Source organism: Lagenorhynchus albirostris, chromosome 4 (genome assembly GCF_949774975.1).
Source record: "Lagenorhynchus albirostris chromosome 4, mLagAlb1.1, whole genome shotgun sequence".
NCBI lineage: Eukaryota > Metazoa > Chordata > Mammalia > Artiodactyla > Delphinidae > Lagenorhynchus > Lagenorhynchus albirostris.
The window spans coordinates 20,853,509-20,878,220 of NC_083098.1; the positions used below are offsets into that span (position 1 = coordinate 20,853,509).

The 24,712-nt window shown below is 50.8% G+C and overlaps 1 protein-coding gene across 2 annotated transcripts in view; it reads right to left on the minus strand.

Moving 5' to 3' along the window:
- Positions 1 to 24,712, minus strand: part of PPP2R2C (protein phosphatase 2 regulatory subunit Bgamma) — a 136,731-nt gene that overhangs the window by 83,799 nt on the left and 28,220 nt on the right. The gene's annotated exons all lie outside the window — the stretch shown is intronic.

Consider the following 24,712-nt stretch of genomic DNA (forward strand, 5'->3'; position numbering starts at 1 on the left):
TTTATTTTTATGTCCCCAGGCACACAGTAGGTACTCCTTAGGTGCCGACTGTGTGCTTGAACAAAAAATGAAGAAATGTCCAAGCAGCACAACTTCTGAGGGTAGAGTCAGGACTCGGATCCCAACCCGAGTGCCTCAGAAGGCCCCACCTAGAGCTTTTGTGTACTTGGAACTTGACAATTTTGCCTTCTCTCGACGGTCGACAGCATCCTCATCTAAAGCCCTGTGTTAAAAAGGTCAGCCAAGCACCAAAGACAATTCTAAGAGAGTCACAGGCCACCCGCCGCCCCCCGCCCCGCCCCACTTATGCGACTGACACATAAACATTTCTTTAAAATTTCCTGCTCTTTCCCCTGAGAATAAACACAGTGAACGCACACACACACTCATACTCACTGACACGCACACACACTCCACCAGCTAAAGCTGAACCCTCGGTTTTTTCAGCTACTTGGGGTCAAAGCCAGAGTTTCCATACTTGATCCAATTTTATCGCTGATGAAGCCCCATCGGCGACCCCAGCGCAACCCATCTCAACCCGTCATTAAATTTGCCAGAGGGATGCTGCTGGGTGCCTATCCAGGAGGCCACGAGTACTTGCCTTGGTGTGGTCATCAGAGCCAGGGCCTGACCCCTGCTGGGTGAGAACACCCTGGCTGTCCTCTCTGCCTACACAAGAGCACGGGCCTTGTTTCCTGGGATGATGGCAGCCAAGGAAACTCAGATTTCCACTGCAAGCCAGCGCACGAGCCCCACTTTTATATTTTAACATCCCAATAACCCTCTTGTTGGCAAGTGGAGAAACTGAGGCCCGAGAAGCGGGGTGACTGGCCCAGGATCACAGCTGGCAAGTGGCAGGGCTGGAGTCCCCCTCCCCCAATCCCTCACCATCGCCTGAAGCCGCAGCTCACGCCTTCCTCTTCCCCCAGGGCTTCATTCTCCTCCAGCCCCGGCCCCAGCCCCGGTCGCTTCTTTACACTCCCTTCATCAGAATCAGAGGCTCTGCAGTCGACGCCATGCTGCCAGTCAATTGCCAAAAAGGAGGCCCAAACCCGCCAGTGCCGGCGGGGCCACTGTTACAGCCCACACGGGGTCTCTGAGCCCCTGTGAAACTACCAACGACACATCTCAAGGTGAGACCTCCAGCTGTTCAAATCCATTTGCATTTGGCGGACGCTCAGCATCTTCTGGTAAAGGCAACTTTGTGCCTGTGTTACTGTTTCTGCCCAGCCTGAGGCCCAAGAGTGTCTGGGCCATGGTGACAGTGACACTTTGGAAAGGACCTCTGTGTCCCAAACGCTGTGCAGAGGCCAGGCAGCCGTCAAGGGCTTTGAAGAGCTGCGGATGCTCAGAAGGGCCCCTGAAGGCCATCCAGTCCAACCCTCTCTGGTGTCCTCTCTCCATGGGCCCCCAAGGAGATCTCCAGCCAAGACTCTCACGCCTCCCTTGATGGGGAACTCACTATCTCCCTGCACAACCCATTCCAATTTAAGGCAGCTGTGGTGGTGAGAACATCCTCCCCTCAGGTCTCCCCCTAATGGTTTCCCCTTTTGTCCCAGGTCTGCCAGCTGAGCCCACACAGAGCGTCCAGCTCCTGTATCCACAGGACAAGCGATAAGGACCTCAGGTCCAACTCTTTGTTCCAATCCCTGCTTGTCAAGCTGAGTCTTTCTATTTGGATTTTCACCAGCAGTTTAAACACAAGATGTCTAGGACTGAGCCCACCGTCTTCCAAAACAAACCCACTCCTCCACTACCTCCGCCCATCAGCCCCCTTAAAGCTGGAGTCAGCTCAGTGCCCCCTCCCACCTCCCTTGTGATAACATATGGGCCAGGACATGCTACCTGTATGCCCAGCCCCAGGCTGCGTGCTTTACATGCACACAACAACCCCACAGCAGGGAGTGCCCCCATTTCACAGATGAGAAAACTAAGGTTCAGAGCGGTCACATAACTTGACAAAGTCATCCAGCTCCCAAGAATGGGAGCCAGTGTTCAAAGCCAGGTCTGCCTCTACCACCCGACAAAAATGCCACAGCCAATCCGGCAGCACAGCCTGTCTGTTCTGTCATCTTGATGTCCCTTGTCACGCTCCTCTGGGACCTCCAGCCTCGGCCCAGCTTAGCACTTCCCACCACTGCCTCCAGTCTCGCCCACCCCAACCCCTCTTCAGCTGCTGTCTCCAGGACGAAGTGGGAGCCCTGGCCAGGCTGGTCACCAGGTCCAGGCTTCTCTGTCATCCCGCTCTGCCTTCTCTCACCTCTGCTCCAGTTCCACTGACCCTCTGGCCAGTCCTGGGCTGCCAACATGCCCTCCGGCTGCACAGATGCCTAACAGAAGAGCCAGGCTGTGCATCCAGATCCTTCTGTTTCTCAAGACTTTGGCTCCGACCACTGGGCCACACTGTCACCACCCTGCAGGAGGGCCGGGACCATTTGACAGGGTTGGGGGAGCAAAAGACACCTCTTCCTGACTCCTGCTGTGTCCTCCACCGCAAGCACCTGGCCTCTCCCCTCCTTGGGAGGGAGGGTGACCCACTCTGATCAGTGCATCTGGAAGGAGGGCTGGGTGTGAGGGGCGTGGCCCCTCCTTTCCCCTCCCTGGGAGCCCAGTGCCCATGGGGAGCCTGCTCTGCTCTGCCCCTGCACGCCGCCGGAATCCAGAGATGTGTGGGTGTGCCGGTGAATTCTGGGCTTCAGCAGCAGGAAGCCCATTTGGCCAGCACACCTAAGCCAGGTCCTCCAGTGTCCACAACAAGGTGCCAGGAGTGATACTGTGCTGCTCCATGCTGCCCCCCTTCAGCCAATGTCTCGATGGGGCACCCTGTAAGGACATCATAAAGGACGAGGAGCGGGAGGGACTAAGTGAAAGGGGACGGGACGAGGCTGGTGGTGATGCTGCTTCTGAGAAAACAAGAAAGAAAACAAGAGGAGTATAGAGATCCTTAGGCCCCACGGACTAGATTTTCACCTGGATCCTCCTCTGGGTTACATTCATCAAGGGCGTGGCCCTTCCCCCAATTCTACTGCTTGTTGACCCAGGCTTCAGGCCTCCTGGGGAATCTTCTGCTAGAAAGCACCACCCTTCCTGGGGCTCCTGGTGCCCCTGCCTCTCTGTGACCTGGGTTTGGTGTTCCTGGGAGTGCCCATCCCCCTCCCTGCAACGTGCTGAGCTCGGAGCTCCTAGAATCCCAAGGGCACCTCAAGTGGGTTCATTTCCAGGGCCCAGCCTGCCTGGGTCCCTCTGGTTGCTGCTCTAGCTTCTGGGTAAACACATTCTCCTGCAGAGGCTCTCAGGTAGGGGAGGCCCCAGAGACCCCCAGTCCATGGCTTCAGCCCTGCAGCAATAATTCAAAGATGCTTCTAGTTGAGGGCAAGCAACAGGCCTTCTCAGGACACAGTCTGATTAAGGCAGGAGAATCTAACTAAGGATGGAATCTGGGCTGTGTGTGCATGCACGGGGAGGGGAGGGTGGGTGCCTGGAGTAGCCACCATGGGGGTGCTCGGTGGGGTCACCATGCCTCAGATGGCAGCCTTCCCCGCAGACTTCTGCCGTTCAGTCCAATGATCTGAGATGATGGAGTTTTCCCTTAGCTCTGGCCCATGTGCCTGACCGTCCACAGCTTAGACAATGCCTTGAGCAGGTAGTAACTCGGACGGGGGAGAAGAGGGTAGGAAGAAGACCGGGCCGGGTCCCCATTCTGCCACTTGCCTTGCCTTGTAGCCTTGGGTAAGGCACCTCCCTTGCTGAGCCCGTTTCTTCATCTGTACAGTGAGGTGGCCATGGCAATCCTTGGACAGAGCCAGGATGGGAAGTAGCCAAAGGGGTAGGGGACACAAACCCACTCTGGAGGAAGAGAGGCCTTGACAAAAATGCAAGACTTTATCAGTCAGAGCCACCTAACAACAGAGCTGTCGCTAATCGCAGGCACCCTGTGTGCCAGGCTGCGCACACCTCACCCCGTCCTCAGGATAGACACGACAGGGAAGGCTTGCTGTACTCTCCTGGGGAGGAGGCTGAAGCCCAGCAAGGTTAAGACATTCACTCACAGTCACACAGCTGCCAAGCAGCAAAGCCAGCATTCAAATCCGCGTCCAACGCCAAACTCTGTGCTCCCAACACCAGCTCATGCTGCTTTCAGAGATCATTTCCCTTTTCTCTACATTCCGCATCTCCTCGACTGAACTTCCGGCTGTGCTAGGGTTGAGTGGGGCTCCAATCGCCCCATTGGCCCGGACGATACCTGTCAGATGTACCTCACTTTGGCTGACTCTTCACCCCTTCGCCATCAAACACTGTACAGAGGTGACTCAGCTAGAGCACCTGCCCTCCCAAAGCGACAATGACACCAGGGAAGTCACTGCTATGGAAGAGGGAACTTGGACAAGTACCCAGACCAGAGAGGGCTTCCAGAAGATTCCTTCAAACAAATCTCCCCTGAGCTCCCGATATGCCAGGCCCTGTGCCCAGCACCAGGGAGTGAAGTCGAACAAGAGAGACAAGCCCTGGGATGGACACAGGGAGGCATGTCCCTGCCCAGCACCGTCCCCTGTGGCCTTCCTTCGGGAAAACCAGTCATCATTCCCACGGACAGTTCTGAAAACTGACCCCTGGGGGCTCCAGACTGGCTCCTTCTTCATCGGCACATGGCCCAACAGCAAAATCCATGACCATGTGGCCTGATGACGGACTGGGTCTCCCTACAGGCAGAATTAATGCCTGGAGTTCCAGGCTGGCAAACTGTAGCCCGTGGACCCAATCCGGCCCAGGATCAAGGATGTGTTTTTGCATTTTTAAAGGATTGTACAATAAGACAAACAACAAACCAAAGAAAACTATGCAACAGACACTGTATTTTAGGCCTGCGAAGTGGAAAATAGTTACTATCTGGCCATTTACAGAAAAGGTGTGTCGCCCCTGCTTTAGTCCAATACCTCACTTTGCAGATGAAGAAAACTGGAGTCAGAAAGTTAGGGGCTGGGGCTGTGTCTTCATTTCCTTTCCCACTACAAATGGAGAGGCCGGAAATGATAGAAATGTATCGTCTCACAGTCTGGAGGCCAGAAGTTCAAAGTCAAGGTGTCAGGAGGGTGGGCCCCTTCTAGAGGCTCTGAGGGGGAAGCCGTTCCTTGTCTCTCTCAGATTTTGGTGTTTGCAAGCAACCCTTGGTGTTCCTTGGTCTACAGATGCGTCACTCAAGACTCGGTCTCTGTCCTCACATGACATTCTCCCTCCTCCTCACACAAGGACACCAGTCATTGGATTTAGGGTCCTCCCTAATCCAGTATGACCTCATCTTAATTTAAGTAATTACATCTGCAAAGATCCTATTTCCAAACAAGGTCATATTCTGAGGTTCTGGGTAGACATGAATTTTGGGAGACAATATGCAACCCACCATAGTCTAGAGCTTCCAATTTTTTCCGCCCATTAATACTGCCTCCTCTGGGGAACTGTATCATCAGGGGTAAGGACACTTCTGTCCTCCACACACACACACACACACACACACACACACACACACACAGGCAGGCACAAAGATGCTCTACCCCACATGACAGGCGGGCAAGACTTCCCAAGGACAGGCTGTGCGACGACATGCAGGCTGGCACGTGGCCACGACAAATGGCTTGTTTCTTACGAAGCCCCACTGCCAATGTCTCCTTCCATGAGAACTTACCACCGGCAGTAAAGGTGAGGATTACCACCATTCGCTGTGCTTGAATCAAGAGCATCCCCTCCCTCCCACCCAGTGAACAGGCAGCAAGGCTCTCCCAAGGCCCAGCTGGGATTCGGAGCTGCCCATGTGGCTTCTGGTACTGGGGACCTATGTACTTTTTCTACAGAGCTTCGGCCACACCCCTGCCTGTGAACCCCAGGGGTAGGCCCCTCACTGCTTCCCATCACCCACCTCTCACTCCCACCTGCTCAGATCCAGAAAGGGACCTGCTGGTGGCCGGTGACCTGCTGGGGACACGGTCACCCTTAGACTGCATGACCGTGCTCTTCGGTCTACTGCAGGGCATGCTGACGGAAGTGATGGATTCTGGGATCTTGCAGATGGTATTAAACAGAGTAAAACAGAAACCTAATGCCTGAGAAGAGAGAGCTGGGAAACATGAGATGGCATGGCCATTCAGTGCAAACCCTGACAATGGTGACGCGAATGAGTATCTGACGCCGGGGCCAGGACTGTGCTTGCACTCTTAAGTGCTCATTAAATCTGTGCTGAATGTTACTCATGGGATATTTCAGGTGAATGTCCAGCATGTTTAGCAAGCCCCGGCTTTTCCCAGCCCACCAACCAGCCTTGGGAGAGAGGCTGCTGCTGCCTGCAGTGGGGGGCAGTTGGTTCTCCTTGGTGGGCTTGGGGAGGGCTTCCTGGAGGAGGGGGTGCAGGGGCTGGGCTCTTAAAAGGGTAAAAGGTCTTCCAGGCAGAGGGACCACTGGGATCAAAGGCAGAAAGCACGACCCCACGTCGGCACCGCGTGACAGAGCACAGCTCTATCTAAAGTATGACCTCCTCCTGTCTCCCTTCACCCCAAACGCACTGGGGGGCATGCAGTGGGAGTGGTGGGCTTCCATCCTCCATCTAACTGGTCTGCGTGAACCCTCTTGTTATTTGGGGTGAATCTTCACTGCATACGGTCCACAGAAACGAAGGTGTCAGGCCCTTCCCTCCGTCCTCCCCCATACAAGGCATGTGACCTGGGATCAGCCAATCACAGCGCTTCCTGGGTAGCACCTGACCGACGCGGGCCAATCAGATACTCCCCTGGACTCAGGCAGGAATGCTGCCGAGGGAGAATCAGTCTTCGACTCGATCCGGGACTCAGTGGCCTTGGAGGCAACTGTGGGGTCGAGCGGCAGGTCGGCCCCACTGAAAGGCAGTCACGTGCTTCCTGCTTCTTTGCTTCCCAGGCTGCCATTTAAAATTCTGGTTTTCCAGTTCTCGCCGAGTCTTCAAGCCCCAGATGGAGACCAGGCCGGTCCCGTTCCTGGCAGTTCAGAGCACCCCAGTTGGCACCTAAGTGCTTTGTAAGTGTTTGTGGATCACCGTGACAAACAGCTCTGAGTAGCGTCACCTGCTTTGTGCCAGGTCCCCACTGGCTGCCGCAGACCTGGCTGGCATGGCTCACAGGCAGATGGGCCACAAACTGCAAACCAGCGAGGTGACTTCCAAGGGGAGGGGGCTGAGAGTAAAGACAAGAGGGCTCCTGGCACAGGGCTGCCCAGGGAGGGAGCCGCCTGGCTTGCCGGTAGCTCCTCCACACCTGCTGAGACCCGGAGGATGAAAAATTACAGTCCCTCCCCGTCCACTTACAGGGATCATGGCATCAAATGAAAGATGGGGTGTAAAAGGGCGTGGTGAACAGGCCAGGTACACACAGTCTACAGAAGGACCATCATTTTACTTCACCTCCCCGTAACCAGATGCCCTCCATGTGCTGAGCTAAATGCAGGGTGCTGAGTCAACTTGAAGGGAAAAAAAAACCCAGAATTCCTCATGTATCAGGAACAGCTTCAGGCTGCATAAATTGAGTCCCGCCCCTGAGACTACAGCCCTGATGCGGCATTGGTGGAATTCTTTTTTTCTTTTTTTTTTAAACTCAGTAGAGGATCGAGTGGTAAAACCTGTGTCTCACAAATATTTTACAACCCTGAAGAGGCACAGGCCCAAAGGGGAAACTGAGACCTAAGTCTGGGAGGCTGATGGGGCTCCTACACCCTCATGTCGCTGTGTGACTTTGCAACCAGCCAATAACGACACTGAGATTTCAACGGCCACCTCTGAGCTTAGCGCCCAGTTGGCCTGAACCAGCCTTGGAGAAAGACAAGTGGACCAGGGTTCAAATGTCAGCACCAACACCTACCAGCAAGTACTGTGACCTCTCTGAGCCTAAGCATCCTCATTTGTACAAATGGGAAAAGTACTCCCCTTCCAGAGCTTAAGGAAGTAACTTAGGTGCTTATTCTCTCACAGTTCTGGATGCTAGAAGTCCAAGATCAAGGTGTCGGCAAGGCCTCTCTCCTTGGCTTGTAGGTGATCGCCTTCTGTGCTCCCAAGTGGTCGTCCCTCTGTGTGTATCTGTGTCCTAATCTCCTCTTCTTATAAGGATCCCAGTCAGATTGGATTAGGACCCACCCTAGTGACCGCATTTTACCTTAATCACCTCTTTAAAGGTCCACCTCCAAATGCAGTCACATTCTGAGGTGCTGGGGGTTAGGGCTTTGTCATATAAATTTGGGAGGACACAATGCTGTCTTAACACAGTAACATGTGCAAAGGCCCTAGCACATAGTAGGGCCTCAAGAAATGTCACACCTGCTCAGCTGGAGTTTTTAAAATAAAAACTACCACTGAGCGCCTGCTAAGTGCCAGCCACAGTGTTCATTTTACATGCACCATCTCTAATCCAGGGAACAACCTGTGTTCGTCATCTGTCCCAGGCCTGTCCGACACTCGCTCTCTGCCACGGCCCTGCATGGAAGGGGCTGCAGCACCCTCACCCAGCACTTACTCAGTCCTTCCACAGATATCCATGGAGCCCCGCTGCGTGCCAGGCCCTACGCTATCCCTGGGGGTAGTTTAGTAAGCATGCAACACATGGTCCCTGCCCTTAGGAAGTTTCACTCTAGTGGGGGAGACAGAGCCCGAACAGGTAGGCAGTGTCGGTGAGGTGCACCTGCACGAGACCAGGAAAGGCCTCCTCAGAGCAGGCCCTGCTGCAGGTTCCTCACTGCTCATGGGGTTTGACAGTGTAGGCAGAGGGCTAGGGGTGCAAAGGTGTGGGGATAGGACCACATCCCTGTGTTTGGAACTATATGGGACGAGCTCCCACACCTCCCACGAGAGCTGGCACGAGGACCTCACCTTGGAGACTCTGTTTCTTCACCTGTAAATGGCCAACCAAACACCCTGGAGCCAGACTTTCCGGTTCAAATCCTGACTCCACCACTGCCTAGCTGTGTGGCCTTGGGAAAGTTAGGTGGCCTCTCTGTGTCCCAGTTCCCTCCTTTGTAAAATAGGGATACAAGAGTCTCCTCCACCTTTGGGATTGTCTTGAGGAATAATTGGTTTATATGGACAAAGAATTCAGCCTGAGCCTGGTGTCCAAAAGGTACCAAGAAAGCATTTGTTATTCTTGTCCTCATTCATGTGGGCTTGTCGTGAGGATGAGAGGAAGAAAGTGGCAGTGCTGAGTGCCCCATGTGAGAGGCTGCATGAAGGTCAAGGGCCTTCGCTGCTGTGTCCCTACAGCAGCCCAAGCTGCTCCCTAATGATCCCTTCACTGTCCGCCCCTCCCAGGAGACAGCCAGCCCCCAGGGCAGGCCCTCGGCGACATCCATTCCACAAATTAAGAACAGGCTCAGGAGCCTGATGCTGGCCACACTCAGCTCTTCGTGTTGCTGTGTGTCCCTGACTCATGCATAACCTCTCTGATCTAAACCACCTGGGGGCAGTGGCGTCACCTGGATATCGGGTCATGCCAGCCCCTGCCCGGGAGTCTGGTGAGGACCTGGGGTCAGCCGGGTCTTACAAAGGTGCAGCCTGAAGCCCGGGGGTTCCTGCCATCTCTCCCTGAAGCAGCCCGCTCTCAGCTCCGTGGGGCTCAGAGCACACGTGCAGAAGCAGAGACTCAGGAGCGCTATGTTCACCTCTGCCACCTGCCCAGGTGTGAACATGTATGTGGCTTTTGGTTTCTGAGCAAAAGCAAACCCCTCTGCCTTTCTGCGGGAGCAGAGGACAGGGCAGCCTGAGCAGTTGGGATTTCTCACTCGGCACACACAGGACCCTTGGGAAAGCACGTCCCTCCCCGTCCCCAGCAAAGCAGCACAAGCTGGATGTTTGTGAATCCACTCTACCTTTGGAACCCAGGGGTTGTGGACTGAATGTCTGTGTCCCCCTAAATTCACATGTTGAAGTTCTAACCTCCATTGGGGTGGTATTTAGAGGTGGAGCCTTTGGGGGGCGTTAGGTCATGGGTGTGGAGCCCTCACGAGGGATTAGTGCCCTTATAAGAAGAGACAGGAGAGCTTGCTTCCTCTCTCTCCATTGGTAATGTGAGGACACAGTGAGAAGGTGGCTGTCTGCAAGCCAGGAAGTGGGTTCTAACCAGGAATCGAATCTGCTGGCACCTTGATCTTGGCCTTCCAGCCTCTGGCACTGTGAGAAATCAATGTCCGTTGTTCAGCCTCCCAGGCTATGGTACTTTGTTATAGCAGCCCGAGCAGACTGAGATAGTGGGGAAGGGCATCTGCTCAGGCAAGTTGGTGTGCCCAGAGGACAGGGCCCCAGAAGCAATGCTTGGGCACACCTTGGGGAGCTCTGTAGCCCATCAGGACCGGGTCGGGTGGGGGTGGGATGTGCCATTTCCCAGAGACGGGCCCTGCTGCCCTTGCATCTCGGAGCCAAGGACCCAGTCGGCACCCAATTGTTGCTATGGTGCCCACAGGGCCACACCAATCGCCTCCCCTCCTGACTGGCTCAGTCCTGGGGAGTAACTGGGTCTCTTTGCCCAGCCTGGGAGTGTCAGGAAGCAGCTACTTGGATCAGACAGTGGCCAGGAGCCTGCAGCCCTTGCAGTACACACTAATCACCTGGTAGCACCAGGGAGGGAGGGGTGGGAAGGTGGCCTTGGGGTCCAGCTTACTTCCACGGTCAGCTGCAAAAAATCCCCACCGTGAGAATCCTTCCGTCCACACGTGCCTTCTCTGCAGGCACCTCCTGCTTGCCTACCGCGTGCCACAGGCTCCAGGCTGAGGACTGGGGTGGAGAGACACAAGAAGGGGCCCTGCCCTAGTGCTTGTGACCTCAGGCCAGGCCGGACAGATGTCCTCAAAGGGTTTGGGACCCAGACTGGCGGTGGCCTGCTCAGTCTGCTCGGGGAAGCATGCAAACGTTTGCTGCAGCCATTTACACCTGCACGACAAGGGTGGTCTTTATGTTTCAGACATGAGGACAGTATCATCCCGCAAAGCCTGCAACGCTCCCACTTCATTCCGTGCACCCTGCCAGCGTTCCGAAACACTCAGTGTCAGGGTTAGAAGACACAGAATGGACTACCATGGAGCAGCGCTGGAACAGCATCCTGGAAAGCGGATGCTGCATGCACCATCGAAAAATTGCGTTCAGCCTCCTAGTTTTATATAAAGAGGGACAAGCCCCAAGAGGTTGGCCCACCTGCCCAAAGTCATCCAGCGGTCAGCTGGCAGAGTGGGATTTATGCCCAGCCCTGACTGCAAGCCTGCATCTCGCCCACCTCACTGCAGGTCACTCCCACTCCCCTCTTTGGCCCAGAGCCCTGCTCTTTGCTCGTGAGACCCACACGGCTGGGTTGGGCCCAGGTTTGGTCCAACAGTGCCCACCAGGCACAACACTTGAGCGATTCCTGCTCACCCAGCTTTGCGGGCTGCACTGTCCCTGAGAGCCCCAATGGGGAGAAGCCAGTTTCAAAAGCTAACTTTAATAATCTTTTCCATGGGTCTGAAAGTGAGCTGGAGCCTGGCACATACCACAGAGGGTTCGTCTGCAGGGGGGGGGGTGGTTTGTGGTCCCGTACTAAGCTGCTGCTACAGGGAGATGACTCGTAGGGTGGGGCTCACACCGGTAGGTCTGTTCCACCTTGACCTGCACCTTCACCTCCAGCAGGGACAGAGCAGAACTGCAGTCCAAGAAGAGAAAATCTGACCTGGAAACGGTCTGTGTCAATGTGTGCCAAAGTGGGTAAGGGTAACACTCTAAGCCCTGGTACTTATGCTTTGCATCCATGGAGCCTGGAGGGCCAGGACCAGTCTGGTGGGCCCTTGCTGTATACCTGATGCCTAGAACAGTGTCTGGCACACAGCAAGTACTCAATAAATGTTTGTTGAATGAATGAAAGAACTGAGCTGGAGAACAAAGTCTCAAAGTTCAGCACCTCGGAGCTCAAATGAAGCCTGGGAGATCCTAGCAGGACAATTCCTCCCAACTAACTCAACAACCGTGTCCTTGGTGCTGTCATTTGCAGCCAAGCCATGGGTTCCCACTGGGCCTGGGTGACCGCACGGTCCAGGGGCTTATTTGGTTCTCTTGAGGGGGTTCGGGGACAGGGAGGAGACCAATGTCACAGAGCCACCTGTGACTGCTGACAAGGGTCAAGGCCACCATTTTTCGGGTTCAGAAACCACATCTTGTCAGGGCAGCTGGAGCTTAGCAGGCCTGAAGGGCTGACTCATTTGGGCCAAACGCACAAGAGACTGATGAATAAGCCAGACAATTCATTCACAGTAATTGACAATGATGGGAACTTGGCGCCCAGCAAGTGCTGGGCCCCTTGTTAAACGTGTCAGTCACGAACAACAGCCCTGCAAAATGGGCGGTATTTGGTTGAAATGTATAGATACAGGAACAGAGCCCTGAGAGGTGAAGGGATCAGCTCAAAGTTGCAGCCAGCACACCCAGAAAGACTTGATGCTGCAGTCTGAGTCCAAATGCATTTGCTGCAGAACTCCCCTCTGCCCAGAGGAGGTTAGTCTTCCTTCTATTCAGGCTATCAACTGATTGGATGAGGCCCATCCACGTTATGAAGGATAATCTGCTTTACTCAAAGTCTACTGATTTAAATGATTATCTCATCCAAAAACACTCCCACAGAAACATCCAGAATAATGCTTCACCGAATAACTGGGCATCACAGCCCAGCCAAGTTGACAGACAAAATTAATAATCGCAATTGGCAGTCTTTCTATAAAAGCCAGATAGTCGATATGTAAGGTTTGCAGGCCATGCAGCCTCTGTTGCAACTTCTCAGCTCCCCTCTTGTAGTGAAAAAACAGCTGCAGACAATATGTAAATGAACAGGCATGGCTGGGTTCCAATAAAACTTTATTTACAAAAACAGGTGGTGAGCCGGATTTGGCTCACAGGCTGCTGTTGCCACCCTTGTTTTAAACCACACAACAGCGCAGAAGCAGCCTTATTTTCTGACCACGACATTACCTTTTTTCTAACTTAAGCACCCCATTTGAATTTTCATTTCTAAGCTAATTTTTCACATCCCTTAAAATAATTAATGTGTGGCTCAAATCAGGTAATCAATGACCAATTAACAGTAAATCTCAGGTCCCAGCCCCTGGTAGGAAGACAATAACGAAGTTCAAAAGCCTCACTAAGATGGGTTTTAATTGAAGACGGCAAAGAAGAAAAATCATTCAAGAAATCAACAACACATTTTCAAAAGAAACTTAAAAGTAAGCAGTTGAGAATGATGATAAATTCCCACACCGTCGATCAGAATTAAGCTGAGAGTCTGAAGTTACAAACAGCATGATGTGCTCGGCAGGCCTGACCATTGCTCTAAATCAAACACACTGCAGCATACACCACGCTGCTCTGTCTGGCTTCTCGCTTTCTGTACTAAGAAAGCTCTGACAGGAATGAAAAGCCAAACTTCTGACCCGCCTCATACTGTTTAACTACCTCCTTGAAGCTGTATTGTGTGCTGACACCACGGACATCGATTCTTGATCGAACTCCTGGTGGGAGATAAACAAACGCCCAGTCACATCCAAGAAGCAAGGGTCTGAGAGTGCAGGACGGCCCTTGAAGAGCAGGGCGTGGAATGAGGGCCAGCTGTGCCTCCACTGCATCTGAGAAGGTCTGAGGACCCTCTGTGGAGGTGGCCTGCTCCACGCAGAAGCCCAGAGAAGCCAAACGCCTTGCCTAAGGTCATATATTGCATCCACGGGAGCCTGACCCCCACCTGTATCGTCCAGTATCCTTCGTAATCTTAGTATGCTACCCAGGGCCTAGGTGGTCGTACCACCTGGGCCAAGATCAAACTTGGGGATGTGAATTTCCCAAGAAGTGGCCGTGTGAATCTGTGTCCTTTTCCATGATAAGCTGCATTTTCCCCTGCACCAGAATCAATGAAAGTTGCCACAACTATATCCTTGATGGGTACAGTGCTTCACGGCAGCCGCCTGCACTGTCTCACCTGACTCCCTTGAACCCTGGGGGTCCATGAGGATCATCCAGATTTCCCAGAAGGAAGCTGAGGCCCAGAGAGGTGAAGCAAGTTCCCTGAGGTCACAGAGCCTGCACCAATAGTCTGGCTCCTAAGGCCATGCTTCCTCTGCTCCACCCCTACTGCCTTGTATCAGTGAAATGCCCAAGGGGCCCACAGGTCCTGGAAGAGAGAGGTGAATTCCGTTTGTGACAACCCCTGCCCCCAGGGTGCTTGGGAGAACTGGTTTTCAAAGTCTCAGTGTGAGAAAAGGCCCAAAGCCAGAGGTTCCCCATTATACTGAACACTCTTAACTTCACAGTGACTCTCCTGCAGATGGGGATGGAAAAATCGTGGCCATTGGCCACTATAAAATGTCTTTGATATGTTCATTTAGAAAATTCAGGTCAATTTTGTAATCTATTCATTCCTTCTTTCACCAAATTACAGCTTTGAAGATACTTATCATTGTTTTATTTAATGTAAATATTAGAAGAGGCGGATGTTATAGCTGGGCACCCGGCCACTTGCCCTGCTTTGAGAAGAGTGGCCTTAAGGGAACCCACTCATGAGGGGAGGGTGCCTGAGATTCTAGATGACAGATACTGTTCGGTTTTCAAGGCCAGGAGTCAGCACAATCTAGCAAAGGGGGAGAGGAATTCTGAGGGAGGGGAAGGTCTGAAAGGCAGCCAGGAGTGCGCTGGCAAAAGTTTAACAACTGGCTGGGCCCTGAACTGTAGCATCTGCCCACGTCCATGGTGTGAATATTCCCACCATAGCCAATTTCAAACTACCAGCCAGGTGATGACCAGCTCACAGAATCAAAGCTTTCACAGTTGGCTCTCAACAGCTAGTATGAGCCTCCCAGAATGCCCCTGGATGAGGCCCGCCTCCCGGGTAAAACAAGGCAGGGCCTCAGCGGCTTCCAGAGGCCTCCACACTCCAGGCCCACAGCAGTGTGGACAAGCTCAGGGCACATCTGCGGAGCTCAGGCTGAAACTCCCTTCACATGCAGCCACACTCTCCCCCCAGCCTGTCTCCCCCAGCTCGCTCCTGCCTGGTCTCCCCTGGCGACACTTCCTTAACAAATCACTTGCGCTCCCACCCTCAACTCAGGGTCAGCTTCTGGGGAACGCGCTGAGAGAGCCTGGAGCCCCAAGATCTCAAGCGTGCCCCTGACACTGTCCAGCTGTGCAGTCTCGGGGTGGAGGATGGGCCAGTGTTTAACTAGCCCTTCTGGGGGCTTCCCTGATGGCACAGTGGTTGAGAATCCGCCTGCCGATGCAGGGGACACGGGTTCGGCCCCTGGTCCGGGAAGATCCCACATGCCGCGGAGCAACTAAGCCCGTGCGCCACGACTACTGAGCCTGCGCTCTAGAACCCGCGAGCCACAACTACTGAAGCCTGCGTGCCTAGAGCCCGTGCTCTGCAACAAGAGAAGCCACCGCAATGAGAAGCCCGTGCACCGCAACGAAGAGTAGCCCCTGCTCGCCGCAACTAGAGAAAGCCCGCGCGCAGCAACAAAGACCCAACGCAGCCATTAAATTAAAAAAAACACAAAACAAAACAAAACAAAAACCAACTGGCCCTTCTGGTCTCCCCGCTCTCCTTCCACACTTGTCTGCTCTGAGCCATCCTCCAGGGACCTTGCTGAGCACAAGTCAGACCAGGTCCCGGCCCTGCTTCTGTATACCACAATCACACCCTGGGAGGATCTGGGGTGCGCCAGCACTCCATACTCAAACGCACTTCTATTTTGGTAGCAAAACACATGGAAATTTACACTAAAAAGATAAATAAAGACTTTAAATCAATTTAAGACATCAATTTAAGTCATGTTTTCCTGCCAAACAAGTTACAAAATATCTTTTGGCTTTTGGAGCTTTTGAGATTTTAGAGTACTGCTGAATGGATTTCTATGTGTGTAGCTGCAAGAGTTTTTCTATCCTATTTACCCAGAAGGGGACTAGCTGGGCTGTAGGCCTGGGACATCTTTCACATTTCTACATGTTGGCAAATTCCTTTCCAAGTGGTCTGCTCTCATTTATGTTTCCGACGGAAGTGTATGTGACCCTCCATTTCTCCACCCCCATCCCACACCTGGTATTACGAGACTTCAAGGTCTCTTTGCAGATCTGAGGGGTGTGAAATGGTACTGCCCCATTTTCCCATTCATTCATTAAGACCCAGCCAAATGGGCTTCCTGGGCTGCCTCCCTCAGCGTGAGCTGGTGGTCCCCTCCTTAGCACCAGCATGAGCCTCCCTCAGCATGAGCTGGTGGTCCCCTCCTTAGCTCCCCTCTCCAGACCTCTTACTGCCTGGCTGTGGCTGATCTGTTGGAAGGTCAGCCATCTCCACTGGGCCAAGAGGTATATGGGCTCCAAAATCTAGACCCTGGGTTCAACCACGGACACGGTAATAGAACAGTTAATTTGACTCTACTTGTTACTGCCAGGTTCTGTCCTAATTATTTCACTTGAATAAACTCACTTAATCCTCAACAACCTGATGAGGTAGTGTCTTAGCCCACTTGAGATGCTATAACAAAAATACCTTAGACTGGGTGGCTTATAAACAACAAACATTTATTTCTTGCAATTCTACAGGCTGGGAAGTCAAGACCATGGTGCCACACATTCAATGTGTGGTGAGGGCCCACATCCTCATAGACAGCTGTCTTTTCACTATAACTTCCCATGGCGGGAAGGACAAGCTAGCTCTCTGAGGTCTCTTGGACAAGACACTGTTCCCAGTCATCAGGGTTCTCCCCTCATGACCTCATCAACTCCCAAAGGCCCTACCTCCTAATATCATCACCTTGGGAGTTAGGATTCATCATATATATATTGGGAGGACACAAACATTCAGTCTATAGCAGTAGGTACTATCGTTAACTCCATTATACATATCTGAGATCCTCAGAGGTGAAGTAACTTTCCCAAGGTTACATCTAGTATGTGGACCAGCCAGCATTTGGACTCAAACAGCTTAGGGTCAGAAGCTCTCTAAGCTGTGTAGCCTTTGGTTATGCAAAGGGTACAACAAAACTAACGGTGAGAATGAGCTTCCCTAACACCCTTCTCCCTCTGTACCCAGCTCTTCTGCCTAATGGCAACCACTGTGAACAGTTTCAAGTGCGTTATCCTATTAGGAATACTCTATGCACAAGCAATCCTAAGATACCATATTTTAATCATAAACAGTGTCATACTTCACCCACACTTCTGCACCCTGCTCAACTCACCTAAGAATCTTACACATTGTTCTGTATCAGCGTACATCAATGTGTTTCATTCTTTTCTTTGCTGTACATTATCATACTCTGGAATAACTGATTTAACTAGTTCCCTGTTGACAGTCATTACAGCTATTTCCATCCTTTTGTATTACCATCAATGCTACGATGAATCTCAAGGACAAATGAGATTGTGTGAGTATCTCTATTAGATAATGGTTAGAAGTGAAATTTTTGAGTCAAAAGTTCCTGAGAGTTCCTGCTTGCCCTACATTCTCACCACCATGATATATTATCAGATATCTTGGACCTTGTCTATATGATAGATGAAGTTAGTATCTCATTTTAACTTGAAATTTTCTTATGATGTGTGAGATTGAGTACATCTTTTCATGTAAAAGATATCTATATTTCCTTTTATTTGAACAGTCTTCTTATATCCTTTATTTTCTATTGAAGTTTTGGGAGGTGTTCTTTTTGATTTATAAGAAAATTAGTCCTTTCTCTGTGATATGTCTTTGTGTTGACTTTACCATATCAATATATCCTCAGTCACTTACTATGTTCTTTTTCAATCCATAAATTCACATCTTATGTATGGAAAGTTTTCTTGAATTGTATAGATATTTTAAAATTTAATTATTTCCATTCTCATCTTCAGGTACACCAATTATGTGGATGTTGGATCCCCTTCTGCCTTCTGTATCACTGTTTTTCTACTCCTTTACCCCTTCTTTACTTACATGAATTTGCCTTGCTTTTACCAACACCCGCTCTTCCAGATCTCTCGCTGTGTTTCCTGCATTTCCTGCTGTGATAATTCTGCTGTGGGCTTCACTTGTTGTTGGGCTTATTTTTCAGCCCATCTATCTTACTGAGCTCTGCTGTATCAGGTTTCATCCTCTTCTGTCACATTGCCACCTCTCCTGAGTTCTTGTATCTCAACTTTGTACTTTTGTTTTATAGGTGGGATTGCCTCCAGCATGTCTTCATTAATCCAAGACATTATGTACAGTTGAAATGTTCATCCGTGTTGTGGCAATATTTTTCTTATGCATATTCTTCACCTGTTACTTTCTTGGTTTTTTATGGTAACTTAATATAGAGCCTGTGCCAGTTCCTACAGATTATGACTCACCTTTGTATGAGGTGAGTTCTTCCTGAGCCATCAGTTTATACAAGAGTCACGTGTCAGATAGTCCAAAAAGTGAGACAGCTCTTATGATCTAGGGTGTGAGGATTAGTTCTTTCAGCCTTTACTTTTTTTCTGGGCAAGGAACAGAGGCTGCAGGTCTGTACCCCACATAGAGCCTCTTTCCCCTACCCTGTCTCCCCAGGAGATGCTTCTAGAAACTATGGTTTGTCCATGTGAGACCATGTTCAGTCCAGACTTCTCTGCTTTTACTTTGTTTAAAACTAGATCTGATGGATGAATGTATAAAGAAAATGTGATATATATATGTGTGTACCTATATGTGTGTGTGTGTGTGTGTGTGTGTATATATATATGGAAAGAGAGAGATAAAATGGAATATTATTCAGCCATAAAAAGAAGGAAATCTTGTCGTCTTTGACAGCATGGGTGGACCTTGTGGGCATTAAACTGAGTGAAATAAGTCAGACAGAGAAAGACAAATACCTTATGATCTCACTTATATGTGGAACCTAAAAAAACAAAAAACTGAGAGCTACAGAGAACAGACTGGTGGTTGCCAGAGACAGAGGTTTGAGGGTAGGCAAAATGGATGAAGTGGTTCAAAGGTACAAACCTCCAGCTATAAAATAAATAAGTCACGGGGATGCAATGTACAGAATGGTGACGATAATTAATAATTCCGTATTATATACTTGAAATTTGCTAAGAGGGTAGTTCTTTTTTTATATAAATTTATTTATTTAATTAATTTATTTTTGGCTGTGTTGGGTCTTCGTTGCTGCGTGAGGGCCTTCTCTAGTTGCGGCGAGCGGGGGCTACTCTTTGTTGCAGTGCGCGGGCTTCTCATTGTGGTGGCTTCTCTCGTTGTGGTTCACGGGCTCTAGGGCACAGGCTCAGTAGTTGTGGTGCTTGGGCTTAGTTGCTCCGCTGCATGTGGGATCTTCCCGGACCAGGGCTCGAACCGTGTCCTCTGAATTGGCAGGCGGATTCTCAACCACTGCGCCACCAGGGAAGCCCCAAGGGTAGTTCTCAAAAGTTCTCAACACACAAAACAATTGTAACTGTGTGGTGACAGATGTTAACTCGGCTTACTGTGGCGATCATTTCCCAATGTACACAAATATTGAATCATTGTGTCATAAACTAATAAAATGCTGTATGGCGATTATACCTCAATTAGAAACAAAACCCTAGATATGGGGGGGCGGGTCTCCCACACCAGCAGGTGCACTCAGTCCTGCTCCACAAAAGGGGCTATAGGTTTTGCCCTCTGTGTGCACAACACGGGGTGCAGAGCGTTCTGCTCTCCTGCTCTGTCTGAGCTCTTCTGCAGCTGTGAATTTCCTCTCCCTCTGGACCCCTCCTGCATCCATTTTTGACCTTTACTGGACTTCCCTATGTATGAGTTTCCAGATGCTCTGGTTTCATCAAAGATGGCATTTGCATTTCCACCTGTTGCTTCAGGATAATTTCCAAAAGGAGAAAAGGGAAATGCTGTCTTTACTCTGTCATTTTACAACTGGAATTCCCTGAGCCAGGCTTTGAACTTGGGTCATCTGAGCTCTAAATCCAGAATATTTCCCTTGCCCCATAAAAGACTCTATAATATAGACCGGGGTCAGCACACGTTTTCTATAAAGGACCAGAAGTAAACATTTCAGGCTTCACAGACCGCACCGTCTCTGTCGCAACTACTCAGTTCTGCCGCTACATCATGAAAGTATCCACAGATAATCTCTGAACCAATCGGTGTGGCTGTGTCCCCTTCAAACTTCATTCACAGAAACAGGAGGCAGTCCAGTGGGCCACAGTTTACCAACCTCTCTCTATATATAGACTACAGAGCAGAGTGCAAATGCCCAAGTTGTCTTTTGGTGACTCAGCCCACACCTGAATGCTTAAAAGCTTCTCAGGGAACATTTAAAAATGGAAAGATTTGATGTACAACCCCAAATTTCTTATTTCTTTTCAGAAATTGTGAGAGCTGACCACTCTAGAGCCCCACAAGGCTATGCTCGCCCCCATGCTACAGTCCCCACCACTCCAAGGCCTGGATGTCACCTTGCCTCTCCCGGCATCACATTGCACTGTTTTCCCTTACACATTTTGTACTTTGTTCATTGACATGCCCTTCCTGGTTTCTTTGGACATCCCAGTTTAGTGGTCACCAAGGTGAAGGACAAGCATCTTGCTCTATTTCCTCAAAAAAAGCCGGTGAAGTGCTAGGCTGGGCTGTTAAGAAATGCAACTGGAATTGCTCAGAAGTAAATTATATCTCTCGCTTATGCCACCCCTGTACTCTGCTGGCAATAGGAGAACTGAGACATAAGGTCTGAGAAAACCTCTTCGGTCCATCTGGCACAAACCCTTTCTTTCAAAGATGGGGAACTGAGGCTCAGAGAGGAGTAGGACTTGACCAGAGCCACAGGAAGCTGGGAACAGAGCTCTCATCAAACATCCCCTCATCCAGGACTCTGTCATTTATAAACCTGCTGGGGCCCTTTCTTCAAAACTGAACTCTATTGTGGCAAAGAGGAGAAGCAGAAGGAGTTGTGTCCCCTGCCATCTGTCTTCTGTGTGTTTACTGAAATGTACTTGTAAAGACTCATAAGTAGGCCCTGGAACTTAGTGCACAGAGAAAGGCGCAGCGGCCAATGGTGTGTGTCATCCTCTCCCAACCTCCTATGGAAACAACAGGTGGTGTCACTCGAGGCATGTGAGAGCATCTCCTTTACCACTTCAATGCCATCGTCCCCACCTCCACTGTCTGCTCCTTCACACCGTGTTCACTGAATCCTCACAACAACCCCATACAGATAAACTGTCTTCATTTTTGTGTAAGTGAACCGGGGTCTCCTGTCTCTATAAGTAAGTTTTCCCACCATAACAGAACCATGGACCTTTGGCAAGGAGGGTATAGAAAGTTTTGGCTAATTTTTCTTCTTTCAAGCTTCTGGACCAAATAGTTCTGCTGTTGGCTTAGCTGCAGTTTCACGAGGTTTTCTGGAAGGAAACAGACTGCATTTCATGGATCTGTGCCAGAAATCCCATAAAACCTCTCTTTCCTGTCCTTTTTCGTCCCAGGAACTGGATTAAAAGTCCCGAATCACAGCTCTGTCACAGCCATCTCTAGCCTGCATTGAATCATGCTGCTTGCCGTGGAACAGCCAGTTCTGCTACAACCACTGCAAATTAGGTCATACATGATTCGCAAACAGGAGAACGCTGTCAGTTTAATGTGAAAGTCGGATTGGTTCAAACACAATTTGTCTCAGTGTGTTTTGTGCCAGCCAGTGGAAGCAGCTGAACGTGAAACACACAAGGGCTGAACCTACCTAGCAGCTGCAGAGGAACCCAGCACAGGAAACCACGCCCTTCACTGCACTTCTTCCTTATGGCTCAGTCTGGAAGTGTTTGGTGGGCCATTCCCTCTTCTGTACTTGGGACTTGTTACCATCTGTACTTCAGCTCCCTTCTTTATAGCCTTTTCCATCACACGACCCTTGCCTTTTTTTCAGGATAAAGTTGTATAATTTGCTGGAATATTTATTAGGAATTTAACTTTTTTTTTTAGAACCGTGCTAGATGTTTATAGGATTGTTACTATTTTTGTTAGTTCTGGTTAGAAGCTGCATGGGTTTCCGGCGGTCTGCCCCAGCCTTATTCTGTCCATCAGCCTGGATGGTGGTAAGCATGCAATTTTGCAGATTAAGAGGTTTCTCAGGAATGCGTATATCCTACTTGGGCGGAAACACCTGCACTTATCTTCATAGTTACTTTTTGTTTTTGGCCCGATTTGCTGGCTTCCATTTATGATAGAGGGTCAATTTTTAACGAAAAGTATGAAGTGAATATATGAGTGATATACAGGTGATCCCTGACTCACTATAGTTTAGGGGGTAGAAACCTGACATGGCGTGATGTGGGCACAGAGAAAACATAGTATGTGACATGCTCAGTCAGAGGACCGCAGGACACACAGGGCAGATTACTTGTGGACAAGGGACCTTTCACACTGAATCCCTGAACAGTGCCAGGGATGTGGTTAGAACTCAATAAATGGTATTTGTTACTATGATTGCCAAAAAGAAAAGGCAAGAGTGAAATAAATAGGATGCTTCCTCTCTAGAAACAGGCAGAAGAGCCCGTGGTGACATTCACGGCAACAGCAAAAGCAGTTCAAACAAATTTGCTTTCCATTAACCCTGCATAAGCATTGGTTTGCCAGGATCAGCAGAAATGACTAATTACTCTAGTCTGAAGCCTAAAAACATAAAGAATTAGATTTATTATAAATGCAAGGGTGTGCACTCTTGTCGAAATGACTTGTTCTACAGTTCGTGACGTGCACTGATTTATGGCACTACATTCACACAGGGCTGCTTTTCCAGTTTCTAATGCTCTAAATGAGACATGGATTAAAAGGAAAATTAGAACTCTAACTTTAGCATGGTTCAAAATAGCTCATTTCCATTCCAGAAGAGCAGAGATGAAAAGTATCTTTCTTCTCATTTTCTTCTAAATTAGGGAGACATGATCTGGGCTGATGGACACTTCTGGTCACAACCAGGCCCTGGACCCACTCCCCTCCCCTGGAAAATATGCAAGTCTCCCCACCGCCCTCCTGCCTCCAGACTCCCCCATCTTGTCCACTCTTCCGTCCAGGTTACCTCCATGGTCAGGTCCAAGCGCCTTCACACACTTCTCAGAGTCCTTACTAGCCAAATCCACACTTCCAGCCCCATCCTGGCCAGCCTGAGCTTAAACCACACCTTGCTATCTGTTGTTCCTTGTGCCATCTCACACTTTTTAGGGGCCAACACCTCCACACAGCCTGCCCTCTATTTTTACTTCACTGTCTGGAAAACTCTTACTGATCCCTGACCAGCTAAAGGACCACTGCCCCACCATTGTCCATCCCTCCATCACTGCACAGAGGTCTCACAGCCCTGTGGCCCCTTCTTTCCTAGAAATTGCCAAGCTGACACTGTAGTTGTCTCTTTGTCCAACTGTCCTTCTCTCCACAGGTACTTCCCCAGGGCATGATTATAGGGACCTAGCGATCTCTAGGTCCCCAGTGCCTAGCAGGGGGTCAGCCAAAACTTGGAAAGCAACACGAGTTGGATGGACAGATGGACAGGTGAGCAAATGACCCATGGACTCATTTTCTGGGAAGATCTTAGAAAAGGGTACCTACCTTTAGAACTTCAGGCCTAAAAAATCAGTCCTATATCCTGCCAAGCTCAAGTCAGAATCTCAATCCTATAAACAGGAAAGCAGAAACAGGGAAACCCAGAGTCCTTTCAGCTCCTGTCCCTCTGGGCCAAGGATTTGCAGGGTGGGTGTCGGGAGGGTGGAACAGCAACTCTCTAAGGGAGGCCCAAGGCCCTGGGCACCATGGTACTGACCAGAAGATGACCTGGCTTTCAGGGGTGGGAAAACAGGCTGGATGTAACACGCTCGATTCTTTAAACCCCACTGTGGTCTCTGGGGCCCAGCCAATGGAGAGACCCTAGGTAGTAGCCAGCGGGTGGGGCTTCCGTGGAGCTGTCCACGGTGCAGAGCAACACAACGGCATTTCCTGGCTCTGTCCATGGTGCTGACTCCCGGCCTCGGGTTCAGCCCATAGCCCCAGCACTTCCCTCCCCACCTGGCATTGCTTCAGGGCCTCCTGGCACAGCTGACAGCCACTTCCTGGGTCCTGTCTCTTGATATGTCCCTGAACTTCTTTTTTTTTTTTAAGATTTTTTTTTTTTTTTTTTTTTTGCGGTACGCGGGCCTCTCACTGCTGTGGCCTCTCCCATTGCGGAGCACAGGTTCCGAACGCGCAGGCTCAGCTCAGCGGCCATGGCTCACGGGCCCAGCCGCTCCGCGGCACGTGGGATCCTCCCGGACCGGGGCACGAACCCGCGTCCCCTGCATTGGCAGGCGGACTCTCAACCACTGCGCCACCAAGGAAGCCCTGAACTTCCTTCTGAATGAGCATGAAGTTGGCCTCTTCGCTGTCCTGTATTAGCCTGGGTCCAGAAGCAGACCTGAGGCAAGGATTTGTGAGGAAGTGATGAGGAAGTGTTCCCAGGAAAAACCAGGAAGGGTGTGGGGAATGTGACCAGGACGAAAAGGAGGCCAAGAGGGGAGTGAGACCAAGAAAAGTCTCAAGGAGGGCGACTTCGGCTCAATCTTGTGGGGAGCTCTAGGGACCGCCGTAGGTCACCATCAGAGTGTCCAGATCAGGAGAGAGGGGGCTGGGGTATTTGTGCACCACACCTGTCAGGCACTGGGTGAGGGCTGCCCCTTGGAGGACAGAGATCTCCAGAGCTTCTGGCTCCCCAG